Here is a 12,767-nt window from a genome sequence, read left to right on the forward strand (position 1 = left end):
TCATAATCATAATCAGGATGTCCGCTGGTGAGTACCAATTTTAGCAGAAAAACATTTTCTTGCAGATCAGCAGATAAGCACATGACGTACGGTGCTAGAATAACAAATGGCACAAATTGACACGCATTTCGCATGACCTGTAATCCTTTGCAGATCAGCAGATAAGCACAGGTGTGGAGCCATGCATGCATCTTCCTATTATCATATTTCTGATGAATGTTTAGGAATCTGGACTGAACATACCTTACTATAGCCTTAGTCTTTGCTTGAAGAGGTTGCGAGTAAGTTAAGTTCCGCTGAATTATAAAGCAAATCTTGCTGTGAGGAACAACGTGTGAACTTGAGAAAGAATTGAAAACCGGCGGTTGAGATGCTACTATAGCCTTGTATTTGCTTGAAGAGGGTAGACCAAATCTTGCTGTGATCAGGAACAACGTCTGAATGAACTTGAGAGGAATTTGAAAACCGGCGGTTGAGATGCAACGACATGAATGTTGAGAATTTGCATTATGTTGCTATGCGACTTGGTCTGTTGGCCGGTGGAGTGTACGCCTCCATTCTGGTCGGGCGTTTAGGCGCCATGCATCTCTACCACGAGCTATCACGATTTTTTGATAGCACAGTTAGTGATTGTGACCTGTTGCTTATATTTTTTTCTCTCGAGAATACGCAGGAGAGCTGCGTATCTTTGTACTAAGAAGAATAGAACGATAGAAAGTTCGGTTACAACGCGGGTCTACCTGTTGCTTATGTTAATCGGCGAGTAATCTTTCTCATGGCTACTTGGCTCCGGAGATGCTGATGGTGATGGCTGACGGAGAGGGATGGAAAGATAGAGGCAACTGAAGATGTCAACGAGCGTAGTAGGCATCGCATCAAAGTCTGAACATACATGCGCAAGGCAAATCTCACCTTTTCTCCATAAAGGACAATGCGCATCTATCATTCTATCTCACTTTGAATTCAACTATGTATGATGCCCTTATTTGCAGTTTTTCGCAGCGAAGTGTGTGCAAGGTTTTCACTGTCAAGTCTGAACTCAACTCTGCCTCTACTGCTAGTCGGCTGCCATGGACGAGTCGGTAGTCGCATAGGTTTACAGCTTCTTAATAAGACCACAGATATCGTCAGTTGGCAACTTGTCATGTTCGTGATTTGCATTGACCCGGAAGCGACCGCGCAGAGTTACAAATTCTGGTTTCAAAGAAAAGCTTGGAAACAACTTTGCTTCTGAATAAACTCTGCACTTGCGTTCTCTGAATCTCTGAGAGCCTGCAAGCAGTTTTCAGGAACAGTTCAGTTGCTGCGCTCAATTTATCAGACGTCGCTCAATTTGCAGCAAACTCTGAGAGACTGAAAACTAGATTAAGTTCAGCGCTAGCTCTCGTAATCCTGGTGCTCTGCTTCGCCGCCGCCGTCCGGCGACGGCGAGCTCCCGAGGGCCGAGCGAGAGGCTTGCATGAACGCGCGCGCTGGATTGCCAATTAAAGTAGCTCGCGTCATCCTGGCACGCCGCCGCCGTCCGGCTTAACGTCGGCAGGTTTATGAACAGGACAGGACCTCAAGGCAAACCAGACCATGGCAGGCTGTGTGCGTGTCCTGTGTTCACACCAATGAAATTGAATCTTGATGTGCAAATTTTGTCTCGGTTGTTTTGGTCGGCGTCATGCATACGAGCATCTCTACTGAGCTACGATGCCGATGGCCACTTGCAATTGCAAACATCTCACGTGCTTTTAGAAGTCAATGGAACACGGAGGCATCAAAGTCTGAACATACACAGGCACATCTCACACTCTGATTTGAACTCAACTGTGCTTGTTTGCTGCTAGCACATTCAACGTTATTTGGTTCCGTCAGGCCCTGACTGCGATCCTGCAAATTCTGTCTCTTTTTATGAGCTAGATGTACACTGAATCTTCTTCACTCTACTCGTGCCTGACGTCGCTACAAAAGTGCAGTGCCAAACTAGTTCAGTTTTGACTAGCGCAAAAAAGGCAAAAGGCGACCATCACAATCTTTGCCCTATACTGAACATGTCAAACATATGGGTGCTTGCATCCAATCTCATGTGCCTAAATATCTTGGCCATGAGACAAGATGTGACGTGGCAGTGACAACCGCCACCATATGTGATGACGATTTGAAATGCCTTTGGCTAGTGCAGAGGCAGCAGCAGCGGCAGCGGCAGCAATGCTAACTTCTTACTGAAGTGGGTAATTACTTCCGGTTCTATTTCTGCATCAGAGCTAGTAATACCTTGAATAACTGAATCAGATGCTAATCCTTGTTTCCAGTTACGCCTTCTAAGTATCCTACCATTTGCAGTACCACAAAGCACAGGCAGATGCAGAGTCAGTAACTCAGAGCTCAGGTGCAGAAGACTAGAAGAGTTCATCAGAATCTCCTCAACTCGAAACATTCAGTGCCCAAGCATGCCAAGAGTCCAAGATGATGCAAAAGCATCTCTCTTTGTTCCAGCACATCTTCTGTTCCAGGTTTTCTTATGTCAATCAGCGATGATTTGGTACAGCACCAAGCAGAGTTGTATGCCTGCAATTCGGGATGAAATTACAGCAAGAACAGATGGCACTATAGCAGGGGAGGATTACTCCTCAAACGTCTGCGAATTATTCCAGTTTCCAAACCAAGAAGTTTCAGCCCTAAGCATAGAGGTACGAAGTAGCAACCGCGTCAGGTCAGCCGCCATGCCCGGAGCGACTGTTCGCTCCGCTCCGCTCGGAGGGCGACGACGACGAACTGCGCGCCGGCCTCATGTCCTTTCCTGTCCGCAGCAGGAATCAGGGCGGAGGAATCAACGGAGGGATTGAAAGGCGGTCGGGTATTGCGGATTCCGGCAGAGAGGATGGCCATGGCGGCCGTCGCCGGACGGGACGAGCCGATCCAAACCAGGGGGGTCTTTGAAAACTACCAGAGGCTATATGTAAATATTCGGGTCGCAACTATCAATCTCGATCCAAAATAGGGGGTTATTCGTAAAGAATAGGGTCGTATTTGTAAATATTTGGATCGCGACTATTAATCGCGATCCAAATTGGGGGGTGTTTTGCAAATATTGGCGGTCGGCGACATTGCTGGCCCCGGCGAGGTCGCGCCGCCACCGTTGGGCTCCGCGAGCCCCACGCCGCGCCGCCGTGCATCTCTTGCTCGCCGTAAGTCGAATCCATGCGCTAAGCCGCCGTCTCTTGACCCCCTCGCGCGCCGCCGCTAACGGCCCTGCCCCGTCGGGGGACGAGATGTTGATGCCCCAAGGCCGGCGCGTCGAGAGCACGCGGCGCCTAGAGACAGTTAGGGGCATTGTAGCCGGTGTAGCTCGACGAACGGCAAGGCGGCGCATGTGGAACGGGCTGTCGCGCGGCGACCTTTGCTCGCCATTCTGACGCTCAAACTGACTGTCCGGATCAGAAACCCCTACTACAACTGTACGCAGAGTTGTGGTTTCATCCTTGGATCAGATGCTAGTATTTCTGTGGATGCTTGGATAAAATGCTTTTCCTATGAGCTACTCGCCGAGGTTCAGAAGGAGTTCCTCAATATACATAGTTGAGGATATGAGGCTATATCAGAGCAGGAAAGCATGTGATTCGTGTGATCAACGTTCAGATAGTTCCATTTTGGATTAGAGATGCTAGATTTCCTAAAGAAGTTTCATATGCAAATACCATGCACTAACCATGAGGTTTCAACCTTATTTGCAGAGATCCAGACACAGTCACGAGCTAATTTTGGACACAAAGTTACTGATTCCGGTCTGAAAAGAGCTCTTGGAAACAACTTTGCCTCTTAATGAACTGTTCAGTTGCGTTGTCTGAATCTGTGAGAGGCTGAGAGCAGGCAGTTTTCAGGAATTGTCCAGTGCTACTGAAGGCTGCGGAAGGCAGAAGAAGCTGTGGACGTGATGCATGCCGTTGCGGTCAGCGTTCGGATAATTCACCTTACATCAGCGATGCAGTAGCCCCTGGAAAATTCATATGCAGGCACCTTGGTGTGCGCGAATTTCAGCACCGCTTTTCTGGGAAAGCTCTGAAATTGTGTTATCCTCAAGTTCTGATCTCGAAGAGCATGTACATTCAGTCGCTGTCGGGAACTGCAACTACTCGATCAGTTGCAGCAATCTCTGAGACCAGACCAGCAACAACGATGTTATCTGAAACCCTGCTTACACAAGGATATGCAATGGCAGTGGGCTCATGGCTTCCCCTGCACTGGCCGGCCGCCGGCGTGCGCACCCAAAGCAAAACCCAACGCGGCGACGCCCACTGTTCGCTCTGCTCCTCTGACCTCACCTCACCAGTAACCACCATCCACCTCTCCATACATTACGGCGAGTCCAGCCGCCGGCAGAAGCGACGGCGGTCACGCCGCCACGCCGCGCTCGCTACTCGATCGACGAAGCCATGGTCGATCACCGCCCACCCGCGCGGCGCGCCTGGACTACGGCGGCGACGCTGCTTCCGATATGCGAGGTGCCTGTCGCTGGCGCCGCTGCTGGTAGGGGGACGAGGAGTCTCTCGGCTCCTCTCCGTGGCTTCCCTCGCCGCGGCGCAGCAGCCGGCGGGCGGCGTTGGCCACTTAGCCTCCCTCGCCGTGGCCAGGGGTGGACGGTATTTCATTTTACCGTCCACCCCCAGGTAGCTGTGAGCCGTTGAATCCTCAACTCACGGTTGAGATTAATCAAGGGAGCCCCAATACAAAGGGGTGGTTGAATGGGACCGGGCGCTTCGCCGCCCTCTCGTCGTCCCGCGACCCGCCGGCTGCCGCGCTGCTTCACCGGCCTCTACGCCGTCCTCCGGCGAGCTCCGATACCGCACTAGATTAAGTTCATCCTGCCGATCTTCTTCGCTGCCCTTGCCGCCGCCTTCTGGCGACGGCGAGCTCCCGAGGGCCGAGCGAGGCTTGCATGAACTCGCGCGCTCGACGCGTGCACACCGGCACTGAGATTAAGCAAGGGAGACCCCACACGAACGTCGAACGGGGCTGTTACTGTTAGAATGGGACAGAGCGCTTCGCCCGTTCGCCGCCCTCCGGCGAGCTCCCGTCCGGCACCAGATTACTGAAGCTCAGTGCTAGGTCCCGTCATCCTGCTTCGCCGCCCTTGCCGCCGCCGTCCGGCGACGGTGAGCTCCCGAGAGCCGAGCAAGGCTTGCACGAACGCGCACGCTCGATTGCCAATCAAGTAGCTCCTCGTCATCCTGGCACGCCGCTTCGCCGCCACGTTCCGGCTTATTAACGTTAGCAGGTGTATGAACACGAGCTCAGGGAAACTGAACTTGGGAAACCAAACCATGGCGTCCGCTGTCCTTGATGTGCAAATCTGCCTCGGGTGTTCTGGCGTCATGCATATCTACGACAATGTCGATGGCCACTTGCTCTGAACAAGTCATGGAACGTAAGCATCAAGGTCTGAATATATGCAGGCACATCTCACACTCTGATTTGAACTCTTCCAGTGCACGTCATTCAACGTTGCTTGGTTATGTCAGGACCTGGTTGTGCTCCCTGCAAACTCTGTCTCTTCTATGAATTATTAGATGTACACTGACCTTTCCTTCACTTACTTGTGCCTGTCACTGCAGAAGTTCAGTTTTGTGTTGCCCAAAAGGCGACCATGACAATCTTTGTCCTGTAGTATATAGTACTAGAGTGTAAACATGCCTTTCGATCTCTACAGGTTCCATTGGCAAGTGTTGAGGAAGCGGCAGTGCTCACTTTCTACTGAAGTAGGTTAACTAGTTCCAGTGATTACTCTGCATCAAAGCTAGTGATCCTACCATTTGCAGTACCATAAAGCAGGCAGATGCAGAGGCAGGAACTCGAAGCTCAAGCGTAGATGAGTTCATCAGAACTTCCTCAAAGATTCAGTTTTTCTGACGTACCAAGATAATGCAAAAGCATATCTTCCTCATGATGGCTTCTTCTGTTGGAGAACTAAATTCTTATTATGTCAATCAGCGGTGCGTGGTAGAGTGCCAAACACAGTTTTTTTAAACTAACTTAGGTAGGAGCCCGATATGAAGGAGAGAATGCAGTTCTTTTACATGATTTCCCATAAACTCATTACTCAAACAGATAAATTCTAACAAAAAGAAAAACTAATCAACACTCGGAGACCACGTGCTTGCCATCGCAAGCTAATTTCTTCCTTGATGAAGAACAGCACCTAAGTTGGGGAAGCCAGTACTCCTTCAAAGATGCGCTTGTTTCTCTCCTTCCACATATTCCAAATTGTGTAGATGAAGTGCCGCACTTGTACACCATTGCTTCTTGTTCAGCCTTGTAGTGATGTGATCCACCAATCTTCTACGTTACATCCCGGTGTCGGTAGAGATATCAAATTGTTGGTCCAACTCCTGATCAGCGACCACACCTATATTGCATGTGGGCAGTGCAAAACAGAGATCTGCTGCCGTTTCTTGCTCTGCTTGACATAGCGAGCACACCGGATTGCATGGCTAATTTCTTGCAGCAAGCTTGTCCGTTGTTAGTATCTTGTTTTGGATGAGTAACCATACCGAGAAACGGTGTTTCCCTTCCACCCATGCCTTCCAAATTGATGTGGCTTCAAAAGAACAAAATGAGCTTTGAAACTGAACTGTTGATTTAGCACTGTACTCTCCATCCGGCGCCCATCTCCAGGATATCTCATCTAGCCTATCTGTGAAGTGGACGTTTTGCATCAAATCCCATAATTGCACAAATTCCGCCATTTCTACAGTCGTGCTCATTCGCCATAACCCTCTTGTCCAGTTGTGGTTGATCATCTCCTCATACATGTTCCTGTGCTTACACCAAGCAAGCTTGTACAGACTCGGCGCTAGGTCTCGTGGTGCTTTCCCTTGCAACCAGGAAGAATTTCAGAACTCTACTTTCAAACCATTCCCCACGGTTACCACAACACTCATTCTGAAGAGTTGTCTATCTGTCTCATTAACTAGTGCTTCACTGCCAACCCAAGACTGATCAAGGTCCTACCACTCGTACCCGGCTAAACAGATCAAGATCCATAGTTCCCAGCCCTCCAAATTTTTTGGATCTGATAGCCTTTCCCCATCTGACAAGGCGGTGCCCTCCATTTGCCTCCGCAACTCAAATTTTCCATTATATTCTCAATGTTAAGGCCATCACACTGGATTGGGTATACAACGCTCTTGTTCCTGTTGGTCAGTAGCCCAAAGGCTGCCCCGAACTCGTCCAGTATATCATTTCTTATGCTGATTTCTTCTTTGATTGGATTAAGGAAGATTGTCGTATCGTCATCATACATGCTCATCCTAACCTTTGTTACCCGGTTCTGAATTGGTGATAGGTAGCCTTCATTAGTTGCAATGTTCAACATTCTCTACGGTGGTTCCATTGCTAGAATGAAAAGCAGTGGGTTGAGAGGATCCTCTTACCATAGTCCGGTCCTATGCTTGAACCAAGGTCCCCTTGATCCATTGAGCAGCACAGATGTACTGGCAGTGGACATCAATATAGAAACCCAGCTCCTCCATCTTGATCCAAATCCCATTTGCTCTAGCACTTCCATTAAGAAATCCTACCTCACACTATCGAACGCATTTGCTATATCCAGCTTTAGGAAAAGTACTGCACGTTTTGATCGATGCAGGACCTTCACCAGGTTCTATGTGAACAGAAAGTTGTCATGTATACTTCTTCTCTTAATGAAAGCGCTTTGTGTTCTTGACACCAACTCATTTAGGTGCAGTGCCAACCAGTTAGCCATTAGCTTGGAGATCAACTTAGCGATGTTGTGTGTTAAACTGATAGGCTGATAGTAATTTATGCTGTATGCTTCCGCTTTCTTTAGGATCAGAACCATGTGTGCTTTGTTGAGTTGATTGAATGTGGCCCGCTTTCTTTAGGATCAGAACCATGTGTGCTTTGTTGAGTTGATTGAATGTTGGCCACGCTGCTGGTAAAAGAAAGTAACTGCCACCATTATGTCATGCTTTATGGCCTACCAGGCTGTCTTGAAAAACAAACCAATATAACCATTCGGCCCTAGCGCCTTCTCGCTAGCCAAATCAGTAATGACCTCATGAACCTCTTCTTCATTGATCTCCTCTTCCAAGCTGTCGAGTTGTAGCCTTGGCAAGCCTATTCAGCTCCAATCCAACATGTGTGTTCTTTGCTCTAGCTGTCCAAATAAACTACTGTAATAACCAAACAGAGTTGCATGTCTGCTACTCTGAATGAAATTCTAGCAACCAAAACAAAGGAAATTATTCCAATTTCCAAACAAGTGAGTAGCAACCGCATCAGATTAAATCAGGTGCAAAAAAGCTACAGTTACGAGCCGTCATGGCCGGGCTCCCCCAACATGAAGTCAAGCTCGCGTCTGCTCGCTTTGCTACACTCGGAGGGTGAAGAACCGTGCGCCATCCTTGCTACGGTAGGAAGCGGAGCGTAAGGGTTGAAAGGGGAATGCGGATTCCGACAACGAGGACGACGGCGGCGGCGGCCATCACCGGACCGGACGAGCCGATCTGAACCAGAAGGGAATTTTGCAAAATACCAGGGGTTGTATGTAAATATTTGAATCGTGAGTATTAATCCCGATCCAAATTTTATTTATAAATATTCAGATCCCAATTATTAGTCGGGATCACAATTATTAGTCGCGATCCAAACTACGGTATTTTGCAAATTCTCGGCGGTCGGCGATATTGCTGCCACCGGCGAGGTCCCGCCGCCACCGCGGGTCTCCACGAGCCCCGCGCCGCGCCTCCGTGCATCCCCCTCCCTCGAATTCACGCGCCAAGCCGCCGTCTCCTGAGTCCTGACCCCCTCGCGCGCCGCCGCTAATTACCCTGCCCCGTCGGCCGTCGGGAGATGAGATGCGGAATGCGTTTGTCTCACGGTTACCTTTGCTCGCCATTCTGACGCTCAAACTGAGCTGTCCTGATCAGTGATCACAAACCTTACTTCAACTGTGCAACCGCAAATCCCTACCGCAAAAAAAAAAGAAGCTTCAGTGCTGAGTTACTAACGATCAGAAGATGTGTAAAAATCAGGCAACGTAGTGAATCTTCAGGTTTCTTTTTGTCAAGTACCAGGGTAAACAACCCGTGAAGAAAAGCTAACATTATGGGTTCTCATCACAACAACAGATGTCAAGAACAAGCAGCATGTCGTGAGCAACTGACAGATATATGTAAGAATGAAAGGTGTGGTGATGAATTCATTTCTGTATATCTTCCTCTGCTGGCATCTTCGGTTCTGGCCGCTTTGTTGTTCAGAGGTTCAGCAGAAGTTCCTCAAATGTTCAGTGCCATTCTAGATCACAAATGCTCCAGTTCCAACACAATTCTCAAATGCAAATACAATGACGTCCTTTTGGTGATTGCAGTAAGTCGAACGTAGATGACTGCAGTAAGTGGTCTTGCATGGTGCACAAAGACATTGTAGTTCGATCAAATAATGTAAACTTTTATTTTCAGTATCCTTGTCCTCGATGTTCAAATTTGTCTCTCACAGGTGGTGGAGTGTTTTGGTGTCATGCATCTCTACTACGATACCGACGGTCACTTGCTCTGGCTGTCGGCTGCAACCTGCATGGGAGAGAAGCTGAAAAGGTCATGGAACGTAGCCATCAAAGTCTGAACATATACAGGCACAATTACAGCAAGAAAAAACAGCACCGATGCTCAAAGGGTCGTATCAGTCTAAGCATAGGTGTATGAACTAGCAAATGCATCAGGCCAGATCCTGTGCCAAACAAGTTACGGTCCGAGCCGCCATTGACGGGCTCCCGGCGGCCGGCGTGAAGTCAAGCTCGCGGCTGTTCACTCCACGAACCGCGCGCCTCCTGTCCTTTCTTGACCTCCTGCGCTAAAAAAGCGGATTGGAGAGCTTAACGGAGGGATTGAACGGGGAATGGGGAATGCAGAGCGAGGATGGCGGCGGCGGCAACGGCCGCCGCCGGACGGGACGAGCCGAGGCGATTTTACCGGGGGCTATGTGTAAATAACCGGATCACGCTATTAATTGCGATCCAAATTAGGAGGTTATATGTAAATTACATGGGTGAATTTATAAATATTTAGATCGCAACTATTAACCGTGATCCAAACCAGGGGTCATATTGTAAATATTGGCGGTCGGACATTGCTGCCCCCGGCGAGGTCGCGCCGCCACCACCGGCCTCCGCGAGCCCCGCCCGCGCCGCGCCGCGCCGCGCCGCCACGCATCCTCGTTCTGAGTCGAATTCACGCTTTAAACCGCCGCTTCCTGACCCCCTCGTGCGCCACCGCTAACGGCCCTGCCCCGTCGGAGATGAGATGCTGATGCTGATGCCCCTAGGCAGGCGCGTCGAGACCACGCGGCGCCCGGAGACGGCGAGGGCGCATTTTCGCCGGAGTAGCTCGACGAACGGTGAGGCGGCGCCAAGCGTTTGTCGTGCGGTGATCTTTGCTCGCCATTCTGAAGCTCAAACCGAATGTCCAGATCACAAACGCCTACTGCAAGACTGCAACTGTGCACCAGAGTTTTTTTTTTTTGAAATGTAAAGGGGCAGGAGCACTGTCATATCATATAAGAAGGGAAAGAAATATCCGGTTTACATGTGATTGATTACATTATGAGCCTGAAATCTCTCTCTCGTAGCATAAGTAAATGGTAGCTAAAAAACTACTCGATCATGGGCGCGCCACAGGCCCTTTGCCGCAATGCTACCTCTTCTTTGATCAGAGAGAAAACCTGCAGCAGCGAGCACCGGACTCCTTCAAAAATTCTTCTATTGCGCTCTTTCCAAAGGTTCCAAGTTGTGTAGATTAGCATTGCTGCCACTGTCCTTTTTTTAGCCTTCGGCACCATGGTGATTGAATTTGCCCACCACTCTTGGAGGTTACTGTCTGCTGTAGGTACGGATATTAGCCCCATTGTCCATATAGCAACTTTACTCCAAACTAGCAATGCGAAGGGACAGTGAAGACACATGTGTGTTGCTGTCTCTGCTTCGTTGTTGCATAAAGGACAGACTGGGTTACAAGGCCAGTTCCGAGCCATGAGCTTATCGGCCGTCAATAAGCAGCAACCATGTGAAAAACCTGTGCTTTCCTTCTGCGTGTGCTTTCCATACATGTTTAGCTTGAAAGGAGCAATATGAGCCATGAAACTGTGCCAAATATGCAGACTTAGTGTTGTAGATCCCATTGGCTGTCCATCTCCATGTTATGGCACCAGAGTTGCTTCTCATGTTTCATCCTTGGATCAGATGCTTCGCTCGATGCTTGGATGAGATGCCAACCAGGCATGGAAGCATGGGATGGGATCAGACTTTGGACTTTCAGAGGTTCAGCAGAAGTTCCTCAAATGTTCAGTGCCATTCTAGATCGCAGGTGCTCCATTTCTAACAGAGTTGTCAAATGCAAATACAATGATATCCTTTTGGTGCAGATGTGAGTTTCAATACCGAGTTCCTTATAAAAATAAAAGTTTCAGTACTGATTTACTAACGATCAGAAAATGTGCGACAATCAGCCAACAAACTGAAGCTTCAGGCTTGTTTGTGTCAAGTACCCTGGGTAAAATAACCGATAAAGAAAAGCTAACATATGGGTTCTCATCACAACAACAGAAGTCAAGAACATGCTGCATGTTGTAAAATGACTGTCAAATGTATTTAAGAATGAAAGATATGGCGATACATTCATTATTTCATATCTTCCTCGGTATCTTTGTTGGTATCTTCCAAACCTCAGTTTTTATCTCATTATTAGGGGAATCGACCGGATCAGGCTGGCCTCTTTGTTGTTCAGAATTGGTTTTGTTGGTTAACCATGACTTGGTACAGCACCAAACACAGTTGCAGTCTACTCTGGATGAAATAAAAACAAGGAAGTGGTCAGCAAATGGGGTTTGTTAGAAGACCTTCATATTGGTCTCTGTGACGAATGATCTTTTCTTTTATTTTATTTTTACAAATTCCTTGGATCCTATCAAGCAAGCGTATTCTTTGTTCCACTCTCATAACTTCTAAATATTATTATGAACAAGCTGTTGGATGCGTATTTCAGACCATCGATAGTATTGCTGCAAGATCGTTAGTACAATCCAACTGATTCAGAAACCATTCTCAAAGTTCAGACTCACTTCCCTGATCACAAACTTTAATTGCAACTAGTTGTTTTCGTTGCAGCTTATTCCATTTTGTTGTATTCAGGAGCTGTTTACTTTTGCAGAATGAAACTGTGCAAATTTTGGGAGGAAATCATACTCTTACCTCCAGGAAATAGTCATCTCAAGCACCAAACTCCGGGTGTCACATTTCAGGTCTTCCTTTCCTGCTGCTGAAGTCCCAGAGCTGCAGCCTCGGCTCTGCATTGACCGTCACCAGAGTAGCAGCAGCAGAAGCAGCAGCGCCGCCTCCAAGGAAGAACCGCAATCCAGCGGCATCAGCCGCTTCCAAGCTTTAGTTTTCAGTGTCCTTGTCATAATGCCCATGATTTGCAAATTTGTCTCACAGACGGTGGTCGGGTGTGTTAGGTGTCGTGTATCCCTACTACGATGCCGATGGTCACTTGCTCTGGCTGTCGACTGCAAGGCAGAGAAGCTCAAAAGGTCATGGAACTTAGACATCAAAGTCTGAACACATACAGGCACAGCTGTGCTTGTTTGCTGTTTGAACAGCTCCCTGTGCACATTATTCAACGTTCTTTGATTCTGTCAGGCCCTGATTGCGCTCCAGGCAAGTTCTGTCTCTTCCATGAATCAGATGTACACTGGCGCTTCTTCACTATGCC

This window comes from Setaria viridis, chromosome 3 (assembly GCF_005286985.2).
Source record: "Setaria viridis chromosome 3, Setaria_viridis_v4.0, whole genome shotgun sequence".
NCBI classification, from domain to species: domain Eukaryota; kingdom Viridiplantae; phylum Streptophyta; class Magnoliopsida; order Poales; family Poaceae; genus Setaria; species Setaria viridis.